Below are 12,130 nucleotides of genomic sequence, written 5' to 3' on the forward strand. Positions count from 1 at the left end.
TGAAGGCTTCTGCATAATGTATTATATATAATGCATAATGCTCTAGAGGTATGAAACCATCTAATACATTTCAGGAATAGTTTTTAAACTGGCAGAGTAGAGAGAGAGTGTGAGGAAGGAGGAGACAAAGCTAGCAAGGCAGTTTGTGGTCATATTTGAAGCACAGATTTTTATCACACAGGTCAAGGGGTCCCATGGAGGGACTTTTAAACAGAATGTTAAAATGATGAGCTTTCCATCCTGGCTGTACTACTTTCTACTGTTAAGACTCTGCTTTAAAACAAGGAGGGTGATAGTATGCATTTCATAGGGTTTTGGGGAATAACAACATGACTGTGTTTAAAACTGTTAAAAGCAGTGTCTGGAACTCAGTAAAGGTTCACAGAAATGGTAGAAAAATAAATTTTTAGCATTTCTGAAGATGTGTTTGATGACAGTACAAAAGACAGATTAAAACTGTGTAAGGCCAGAGGCTGGGGCAATAGGCCAGGACAGAAGCAGTGATGAAGTAAGGGTAGTAAGTGTGGAGAAGGGAGAAAGTGGTCAGTGGGTTGGAGAGAGATTAGGAAACCTACATGAGTGAGTGACATTAACAAATCCCATCTAAATGCCAAAAGTAGTACTCCATAAAATGCAATAGCCATTCGTGATTGAAAAACATTTTTGCATAATTGGTATACAGGACTTCCCTGGTGGCTCAGATGGTAAAGCATCTGTCTACAATGTGGGAGACCCGGGTTCAATCCCTGGGTTGGGAAAATCCCCTGGAGAAGGAAATGGCAATCCACTCCAGTACTATTGCCTGGAAAACCCCATGGACAGAGGAGCCTTGTAGGCTACAGTCCATGGGGTCGCAAAGAGTCGGACATGACTGAGCGACTTCACTCACTTACTCATACAGAGCCAAACTGAACAAGGCCTTAAAAGTCAGATTAAAGAGGTGGACATGCATCCTGAAGATCAGTATTTTCAAAAGTGTAGTTTTAAATCACCAGCATCAAAAATTAGCAGGGTCTTAAAATATAGATAACTAATAAGGACCCCTGGTAGCTCAGCTGGTAAGGAATCTGCCTGCAATGCAGGAGACCCCAGTTCAATTCCTGGGTTGGGAAGATCTGCTGGAAAAGGGATAGGCTACGCACTCCAGTATTCCTGGGCTTCCCTGGTGGCTTAGCTGGTAAAGAATCCACCTGCAAAGTGGTAGACTTGGGTGTGATCCCTGGGTTGGGAAGATTCCCCTGGAGAAGGGAAAGGCTACCCACCCCAGTATTCTGGCCTGGAGAATTCCATGGACTCTATAGTCCATGGGGTCACAAAGAGTAGGACACAACTGAGCCACTTTCACTTTTCACTAAGGACCTACTGTACAGCACAGAGAACTCTACTCAGTACTCTGTAATAGCCTATATGGGAAAAGAATCTAAGAAAAAATGAGTATATGTATAACTGATTCACTTTGCTGTGCACCTAAAACTAACACAATATTATCAACTATACTGCAATAAAAATTAATTTTAAAAATCACCAGGGTACTTAGCAAACATGCAGATTCCTCAGTTTCACTGTAGGTCTTCAGAATTGGAGTCTTTGTTATGTTTCTGCTTATCAAAAAGCACCCACAAGTGGTCCCAATCCACAACAAAGCTTGACCATTAGGGGAGATACTCATGCTTCCTAAGCAAGGAGGTAATATTTTCATTTGTTTTAGAAAGGTTACCATGGTGACAGACTGAGGAGGGAAGAGAGTGAAGGATGGGAGGAATGCTGGAAAAATTAAGGGTAAAATCTGCCATTACCAGTATACTGCATTCCTAAAGACAGCCTCTAAGAGTCACACTGCCATTTCTAATGCAGAGTTATTATGATTCTAATGATGGAACTTGATTCACAAAATTCATTGTGAACATCAGTGGGGTTTCTACAGCCTTTTTCTTAGGACATCTGGGAATGCAAGGATGAAGCTATAGACACATACCATCCAAGCATGTTTTTATTTTTCCTGCAAATATGGGTCATCTTTCACTTGAAAAGAGCAAATAATTATGTTTGAAGCATCACCTGAGTTAGCCAGTAAGCATTCCATGCCAAAATATGATGCCAACCACAATCAAAATACTTCCTAACCCTTTCCTGCCTCATACAGTTAAAAATGCTAATATTCACAAATATCTGTATCTCCTTTTAAGAACTAAACCAATTGTTCCTGGCCAATGTGACCAAGAGGAATTCCCAGAAAATTCCAGAGCTGCAGAAAGTGAAAGTTGTAGTTTTTAACCCTAAGGTAAATGGGGTCCCTGGTGTTTCCTTTGGTTTATCAGTCTGAGTGTTGCAGAGTTGTTAAGAGCCTCGTAGTCAGGAGACTTGATTTGGGCTCCATGCTGTGACTTCAGGCAAGTCACTCAAAATCTCTCAGTCTCAGTATCTCATTTGTAAATTGCAGATAATTTTATAACAGAAAAAAAATTTGTAAACACTCAAAGTGGAATATCAATGACACCTCCCTTTTGTGGATTACATGATATAATCCAGACAAAATGTCAGTGCCCAAGGTAATTATTAAACATAAATTAGTCTATAAGATTATTAAAATCTGTGTCTATATAGTACCTAGCAGATGGATGGCATGAGATAAGAATGCACTATTTAGTTGTTCTTATTACTGATCCAATTACTCCCAATAAGTATACTACTGGTAACAGTGACCATTAACACTACATGGGGCTTAGCTTCCTGTAGAGCACTGCATTTCTATAGACTTATCTTCCTGCCTTGAAAAGTGATAGGAAGCCTTCAGCATTTGGCTAATACCCTTTCTTATGATAGCTAACTCCTTGGATGGATCCCCTGAACTATGAGACTTAGAGGGAAGGAAAAGAAAATGCTGCTGTTTGATTTGGAACTTATTGAAAGTCTCCTGTGTTCCAGCTACAATGCAGAAGATACACATGGGTAAAGACACATTTGCTTTGCTAAAGGCACTCAGTCAAAAGCAAAGACAGACTTATGTGGGATCTGGGATCCATAGAAGATCAGGGGCATCAACTAACACTCTGAAATTGCAGAAAAAAAGGCTGCATTCATAGGTATTCATTCATTCATTCATATTTACTATGAGTTAGGCCCTGTTTAGGAATCAGTGAACTAAAATGGATGGAAATGGGCAAATTTAATTGAGATGACTACCAGATCTACTACTGTGGGCAAGAATCCCATAGAAAAAATGGAATAGTCCTCAAAATCAACAAAAGAGTTTGAAAGTTTGAAATGCAGTACTTGGGTGCAACCTCAAAAATGACAGGATGATCTCGGGGTTGTTTCCAAGGCAAGTCATTCAACATCACAGTAATTCAAGTCTATTTTCCATTAAGACCTACAAGACCTTCTAGAAGGCCAAAAAATGATGTTCTATTCACCACTGGGGATACGAATGCAAAATAGGAAGTCAAGAGATACCTCTAGTAACAGGCAAATTTGGCCTTGGAGAACAAAATGAAGCTTGGCAAAAGCTAATTTAATTCCATGAAGAGAACACACTGGTCATAGCAAACACCCTTTTTCAACAACACAAGAGACAACTTTACATGTGGACATCACCAGATGGTCAATATCAAAATCAAATTGATTACATTCTTTGTAGCTGAAGATACAGAAGCTGTATACAGTGAGAAAAAAAAGAAAAAGACCTGGAGCTGACTGTGACTCAGATCATCAGCTTCTCATAGCAAAATTCAGGCTTAAACTAAAGAAAGTGGGGAAAATCAGTAGGCCAGCCAGGTATGACTTAAATCAAATCCCCTATGAATATGTAGTGGAGGGGTCAAATAGATTCAAGGGATTAGAACTTGTAAACAGTGTGCTTGAAGAACTATGGATGGAGGTCTGTAATATACAGGAGGCAGACAACAAAACCATCCCAAAGAGAAAGAAAAGGAGGAATGCAAAGTGGTTATCTGAGGAGTCTTTGCAAATAGCTGAGGAAAAAAGAGAAGTGAAAAACAAAGGAGAAAGGGAAAGTCACGTCCAATTAAATGCAGAGTTCCAAAGAATAGAAAGGAGAGACAAGAAGACCTTATTCAATGAATGTAAAAATATAGGAGCATCACAGAAGGGGAAAGACTAGAGATCTCTTCATGAAAATTGGAAATATCAAGGGAACATTTCACCCAAAAATGGGCACAAAAAGGACAGAAATGGTAGAGACCTAGTAGACTCAGAAGAGACCAAGAAGAGATAGAATACATGGAAGAACTGTACAAAAAAAAAAAAATCTTAATGATCTGGATAACTACAATGGTGTCATCTGTCACCCTGAGCCAGACATTCTGGAGTGTGAAGTCAAGTAGGCCTTAGAAAGCACTGTTGTCAGTAAAGCTAGTGGTTAAGGTGGAATTCCAGTAGAGCTATTCAAAACCCTAAAAACTGATGTCATCAAGGTATTGCATTCAATGTCAGTAAATCTGGAAGACTCAGCAGTGGCCACAAGACTGGAAAAGATCAATCTTGATCCCAATTCCCAAGAAGGGTAACACTAAAGAATGTGCTGAACATTGAACAGCTGCACTCATCTCCCATGATAGTAAGGTCATGCTTAAAATCTTGCATGCTAGGCTTCAGCATTATGCGAACCAAGAACTTCCAGATGTTCAAGCTGGGTTTGGAAAAGGAAGAGGAACCAGAGATCAAATTACCAATATTCACTGGATCATAGAGAAAGCAAGGGAATTCTAGGAAAAAAAAAAAAAAAACTATCTCTGTTTCATCGACTATGCTAAAAGCCTTTGACTGTGTGGATGATAACCAGCTGTGAAAATCTCGTAAAGAGAGGGGAGTACCAGACCATCTTACCTGTCTCCTGAGAAACCTGTATGCGGGTCAAAAGCAACAGTTAGAACCCTGTATGGAACAACTGATTAGTTTGGGATTGAGAAAGGAGTACGACAGGGCTGTCTGTTGTCATCCTCTTTATTTAACCTATATTCTGAGTACATCATGAGAAATGCCAGGCTGGATGAGCTACAAGCTGGAGTTAAGATAGGTGGGAGAAGTATTAACAACCTCAGAAATGTGGATGATACCACTAGAATGGCAGAAAGTGAATAGGAACGAAAGAGCCTCTTTATGAGGGTAAAAGAGGCAAGTGAAAGAGCCAGCTTGAAACTAAATATTAAAAAAAAAAACACTAATATTATGGCACCCAGCCCCATTACTTTACAGCAAATGGAAGGGGAATAGGTGGAAGTAGTGACAGATTCCTCTTTTTGGGCTCTAACATCACTACAGATGGTGACTGCAGCCATGAAATCAGAAGATGATTGCTTCTGGGCAGGAAAGCGATGACAAACCTAGACAGTGTGTTGAAAAGTAGAGACATTACTCTGCCAACAAAGGTCCGTATAGTCAAGGCTATGGTCTTCGCAATGGTTGCATACAGTTTTGAGAGCTGGACCATAAAGAAGGCAGAGTGTCAAAGAATTGATGCTTTCAAACTGTGGTGCTGGGGAAGATTCCCGAGATTCCCTTAGACAACAAGATCAAACCAGTCAATCGTAAGGGAGATCAATGCTAAATACTCATTGCAAGGACTGATGCTGAAGCTCCAGTATCTTGGTCATCTGATGCAAATAGCCAACTCATTGGAAAAGTCCGTGATGCTGGAAAAGATTGTGGGCAGAAGGAGAAGAGGGTGACAGAGCATGAGATGGCTAGGTGGCATCACAATGCAACAGACATGAACTTGGGCAAACTCCAGGAGATGGTGAGGGACAGGAAAGCCTGGTGTGCTGCAGTCCATGGAGTTGCCAAGAGTCTGACACGACTGGGCTACTGAACAACAAGACCCTGTTTAAGTGATTTATATTGACTCATTTCAAACTGACAAAAACTGTACTGAGTGTTTCCTATTCTCATCATGCACATATTGCAGATGAGAGACCTGAAGCACAGAGAGGTTAAGTAACTTTTCCAAGATCACACAGTCACAAAATGGCAGCGTTTTGATTCAAACTCAAGCAGTATCTCCAGAGTTTATATGCATAAACGATTGCTATATGCTGCTACTTGTCCTATGGCTTGAATCTAGAGCTTTGACTAGGTGTTTTAAAGTTTACCTGATACAAAATAAGGTTAAGAACTCAGTCCTGGGAAAAGAAAACACAGAAACTGGTAAGTACAGCAACGTGACACACTCTATTATAAAGATTTATGGCAGGTGCTGGGTGAGAGAACACAGGTAGAAAATACCCAAGTATCACTGAATGATTTTGTCCTTGTGGTTTAGATAACAGGGCAGTGCAAACATGGTTGTCATTTGATCCTGATTTTCTAAATGTAAGTGATGTTCACAGACCATTGTGGTGTTAGTAGTTTAACACTGGAATGGCTAGAATCGGGACACCTGTGGTATTAGAGACTAAAGTGGGCTATCAAACTACATGATCATCTTTGGTCTCAGGTTTAACCCTGACAGCAGGCCAAGAAACCTCTCATAATCCAGGGTCTCGGCACATGCCAACCCCTTATTATTTATGGTCGTTGCTGCATCAGACATTTTCATCAATGTATATTTATGCTGTCCTTGCATTCTACACAACTGCTTCAAATTTCCTCATTTCGGGTGTAAAGAATCCCCAAATACAAAACTAAGGTAAAGGTGTTTGCAAGGATTTTGTCACTTAATTATGATGCTCACCCCAAATCAGAGTATAGTTTACATTTCAAATTAGCCTTTGTCATGTGTGAATCTGTAGCCTTATATGGCTGCAGTTATATTAATATATCAAATGAACAGAAATATACCCAGATTCTTAAATTTGGTAGCTCAGTGAAATAATTGTGTGTTCATGAAAGAACAGAAAGATTAACCTTATTTCCAACTGAAATCAATAAATGAGTAGATATCACTATGAACTTGCAAATTTTTGTCTATTTGTCATTCTTAGATCTTACTTGGTAATAAATAATTTCAAAGGCTGTGTTACAAAGTGCAGAGAGTTATCACTTTTAAAACACATATCCTACAAGAACTTACTTTATAGCACATGGAACTCTGCTTGATATTCTGCAATAACATAAATGGGAAAAAAATTTGAAAAAGGATACATGTGTCTGTATAACTGCATGACTGTGCTGTACACCTGAAATTAGCACAACACTGCTAATCAATGTACTCCTATATAAAATAAAATTATAAATAAATAAAAATATTTCAAATACTTAAAACCAAAAAAAAAAAAAAAGAGTAGAGAGAGTTTGGTAGATTCCTCAATCTAGAAATATGTTATCAAATAGAATGTTTAGGCTTAGGATTAATACAGGTCTTATATTCTGGGACTTCCCTGTAACTCACATGGTAAAAATTCTGCCTGCAATGCAGGAGAACTGGGTTCAATCCCTCTGTCAGGAAGATCCCCCAGAGAAGGAAATGGCTTGGAGAATTCCATGGACAGCGGAGCCTAGTGGGCTATAGTCCATGGGGTTGCAAAGACTCAGAAAGACTGTGCAACTAACACATATATTCTGGCATACAGTTCACTCATTCAAAAAAGGCATATCCTAAGTATCTCATGTTTAGGGAATTAAGAATAGAGAAGACCCTGTAAGTCTCAGACACTCACAATCAAGATGTCTTGGCAAGAAGCAGTTAAACTAAAACACTTCAAGACTCAGCTAATAAGGCATGTGATTAAATGTAGCAAGCAAGTGTAAGAGCCACAAATGAGTGATCTGGGTTTTCAGAGAGTGTGAAAGTATTCAAGAAACACTGAGCAGAAGAAGTAGAATTTGACTCAACACTGATAAGAGGTGGGATCCAGACATGGAGAGAGCACAGGGGCAAATTATTAATATATTCTAAGTGTGGGGTCAAGGCACAGAGCTGCCCCTGTGTTCTCAGTTGGCCTTTTCACACACAACCATGCCTAGATGCAGGCATCCAACAAGAACAACCCTGAACTCTTACATAATAATTACTATGTGCAAAGCATTTTTCAAGGTACTTTATATGCATGAACTCACTGAATTTGAATGTTCTGATGAGGTTTTCCCCACTTTACTGATTAAGAAACTGATAGACATATAGGGTTAGTACCTGTCCAACTCACAACGAGAAGCTGGTGGAGGCGGGAAGGGAGCCCATGTAGTCTGTGCCCCTAACCATGACCCTGGTACCTCTCAAACATTTTCATCTTAGGATCTCTTATAGTCTTAAAAATTACTGCACATGCCAAAGACCTCTGGTAATCGTGAGTTATACCTATCAAAATGTTCTGTATAAATAACTAAAATCGATTTTAAAAGGTTAATTTATTTGTGTATTAATTCATTTAACTAACAGATTGTAAGAGTTGAGAACAGATTCTTGGTTATCAGGAGCTATGGTGGGGGATGGGTGAGTGTGGCTAATAAGGGGCCATAACCTCCCAAGGATGGAATTGTTCCCTCTGTTCTTGATTGGATCAAGGTCAATACCTGGCTGTGCTATAGTATTGCAGTTTTACAAGATGTTGCCCTTGGGGTAAACTTGGCAAAGAATAAATGTGATCTCTCTTTATTATTTCTTACCACTGCACATGAATCAACAATAAATTACTTAAAAACAAAAAAGCTTAATTAATAGAGCAATACTAAAACCATTACACACAAACACAACACTTTTTTATGGAATAATTCCATTTTCCAGAAATACATGTGTGAGGAGGGTAACAGGGCTTTAGAGTATTAGAAATCTCATGAAGGGTGGACTTCCATATCTGCTTCTGCATTTAGCCCATTGCAAAATCACCTGTTGTGTAGCCTTTGAAAGAGTCCACTATATACTGATGAAAGAAAGAGGATGCCAGACTTAGAGAATAAACAAATGGACCCCAAGGGGGAAACATAGGGGGTGAGTTGAAACAGGAGATAAGGATTGACATATATACACAACTATGTATAAAATAGATAACCTACTTTATAGCACAGGGAACTCTCCTCAGTGCTCCATGGTGATCTAAATAAGGAAATCCAAAATAAAAAGGGGATATATGTACTGGGTTGGCAAACTCAATATATGTATAACTAACTGATTCACTCTGTGATAAAACAGAAAGTAATGACATTGTAAAACAACTATATTTCAATAAAAATAAATAAATAAATTTTTTAAAAAAAGAGAATGTAAAAGGCAAAAACTATTTTAGTGTTATGAAAAATTTCTACTTCACTGATACCCTAAAAAGACCTCAGGGGTTCCCAGGGGTCCCTTGGCTACATTTGAAAAGTGATGCTCTATGATATCCTGTCTCTTTACTTTGAATGTTTAATGCTGGCATCATATTAATTGTGCTAAGATATCAGTTTAAGCTCCAAGGCAATTATTCCTACATCCCTCCCCAAATCAGCAGTGAGATGCTTGAATCCAGAACTTGTTTGGCAACCTCAAGAATCTAAAAGCTCCCCAATGAGCACAGAGTGAGCAAAAACAAACTGTTCCCACTGCTGCAATGTGCTTGCTCCCTCTCTGCCGAAGACTGCTGGCTGCCTGACTTCAAAGAAACACTATGTGAGGAGACCATCTGCGGGGAGAAGATAGCAAGGCGACGAGACAACCATCGACTTGAAATTTTTGTGTAAAATGCACAGATGCTTGGGCACTGGGACGTGGTGTCAGTGGAAGGGAGAAAAGAAAAAGCCCCACAGCTGGCAAGGATGCTCCACAGCCCCACAGGGCTCTCTCCCGCTGCCCTTGACCTCAATGCTCTGGCACCATGCCAGGGGGCCAGGGTGAAGAGAGAACTTGGAACTTCAAGATTAGCATGTTGATCTGATCTAACCCTCACTTAGATCTAAGCCGTGGAGTCCAAGTCACAAATATTAACATATGGTCACACCTAAGCTGAGGAAATTGTTCTTCGACTTTGGCAGATTCCAACAGCAGGGGACTGAAATTGAATGATGGCTTGAAGGGGCTTAGTGAGCAGACCAGATTTGAAACAAAACTGGATAAAGTGAACATGAAACTCTGTATGTTAAACATTCAACAGAGCTACTGGGTACAATTCCAACAAGTTGTGTAAGAAATTTAAAGATGTGAGGAAGGCATTCTTGAAAGTCTAACTTTGGGGATAGAATTAAATGAAGACAGATAAGAATGAGTTCTGCCTTCGCCCTTTACAGTCCGAACAATTTCCCAAATTGATTTTATCTTTCTGAAACAGATATATCTATACTTGTGGATTTTTGTTTAACCTAGTATCAGCCTTGATGGGGGGTGTAATATCTGCCAGGCACATTGTGATGTACTATGTTGTGTTATCTCAACTTTTTATAAAATCCCAGAACAGCAATCTCATTATCCCTATTCTGTGGCTTCAAGAATGGAGGCTCAGAGCCATTATCTGCCTTGACCTAGATCACACAGGGTGAAGGGAGAGGAACTGAGATTCCACATTCAAGCCAGGTTTCTTAGCTCCAAAGCCACAGTCTCATGTGCCTACCTCCTCATTTCCATGCATTTGATTCTCAAGTGGGTTTTATGAAACTATGTTAATTCATGCTAAAATTCCTACCCCTTCTTGGTTGTAAAGTTATAGACTATGACTGGCAAAATAACATTCTTAGGCATTTTTAATGCCTTATGATCTCAGATTTGACCTAGGTTTATTTGAACTTCCCAGTGTTTATCCACAGGGGTTCTTCAACAGCATTGGGGGAAGGCCTGGCAAACAGAATTCACCAAAGAGAATCATTGCCAGAAACTTTTAAACATGCAAATGACAGTCACTCTGCCTAGTTTTCTAAGCCAGTCTAGGAATTAACATGGTTAGGAGAAGTATATCCCTCAAAGGAAGATAATTCCAGGACCTGGGCAGTGTGAGGTTTCCCAGGCTGCCATAAGAAGGTACTACCACCAAATAGGTGGTTCAAAATAATAGATAATCATTCTCTCATAGGTTTGAGAGAAGGCTTTAGGGAAGTATTCCTGCCTCTTCCTAGTTTTCATGGTTGCCACCAGTCAATCTGGCCTTCCTTGGCTTGCAGAACTCCCATCTCTGCCTTAGTTGTCACACAAATAACTTTCCTCCTGTGTGTGTGTGTGTATGTGTTTGTGTGTGTTCAAATTTCCCTCTTCTTATAAGGATACCAGTCTCCGAACTAGAACCACCCTAATCTTTGATCACCTGATGGAAAAGGCTGACTCACTGGAAAAGATCCTAATGCTGGGAAAGATTGAAGGCAAGAGGAGAAAAGGACAACGGAGGATGAGATGGCTGGATGGTATCACCGACTCAGTGGACATGAGTTTGAGCAGACTCTGGCAGATAGTGAAGGACTGGGAAGCCTGGCATGCTACAGTCCATGGGGTCACAAAGAGTGGGACATGACTTAGCAACTAAACAACAAAAACAATCCAGTATGACCTCACTTTAACTTATTATATCTGCAATAATCTTATTGCCAAATAAGGTCCCATTCTGAGGTTCCAAGTGAATGAATTTTTGAAGGATGCTATTCAATCCACCACAAGCAGTTAGTTCATATGATTAAAGAGAAGAGTCTCAAGTTCGAGATTTGTATAGCATTTGTTTTGTTTTGTTTTGTTTTGTTTTTTGGAAGGCCAAGGAGTGGGCTCGAAGACTTTTACTGCCATTTCCCACATATCTTTGGCTATAGAGGAAACTAGTTGCTTAGCAGGCCCCTGGATCAATTTCTGTCACATTAAGATCATCACCCTGCAAACACTGTTTTCTTCTTGGGCACATGTCTTTATCTGAAACAGTTTGATTTTTGGATCATTGTTTTCTCTCTCCATACTAGACGGTAAGTTCTCTAAAGGCAAAGAAACTATCACTCAAATTCCCACTATAAACTTAGTATCTGGCATGTAGGCATCCAGTAAATGTTTGGTGGATGATTGGGTGAATATGTAGATAAATTATGGGTTTCAGTAGCTGAATTTGATTAGGGTTTTTGCCTATGCTGTTTATTCTACCTCCATTCATTCATTCATTGAACATGTACTAAGTGCATACTATTTGCCAGGCACTATATTCAGCATTGAAGATACAACTGCAAACGAAAGCAGCTTATAGTCTCAGACCTCCTAGAACTTTAAACAAGAAATCTTCAAGCCACCTACAATAGAGCAAGAAGC

General features: G+C 39.6%; 1 long non-coding RNA gene across 1 annotated transcript; it reads right to left on the reverse strand.

The window, feature by feature from the left end:
* Positions 1 to 5,574: 5,574 nt before the first annotated feature.
* On the reverse strand, positions 5,575 to 11,241 carry LOC120881752. Its single transcript, XR_005725331.1, has 3 exons — positions 11,141 to 11,241; positions 9,990 to 9,997; positions 5,575 to 5,594 (listed from the first exon to the last, which is right to left on the reverse strand). It is a non-coding gene; the product is annotated as an uncharacterized LOC120881752 (long non-coding RNA).
* Between the last annotated feature and the right edge of the window lie 889 nt (positions 11,242 to 12,130).

Source organism: Oryx dammah, unplaced genomic scaffold, assembly GCF_014754425.2.
Source record: "Oryx dammah isolate SB20612 unplaced genomic scaffold, SCBI_Odam_1.1 HiC_scaffold_23, whole genome shotgun sequence".
Taxonomy (NCBI): Eukaryota; Metazoa; Chordata; class Mammalia; order Artiodactyla; family Bovidae; genus Oryx; species Oryx dammah.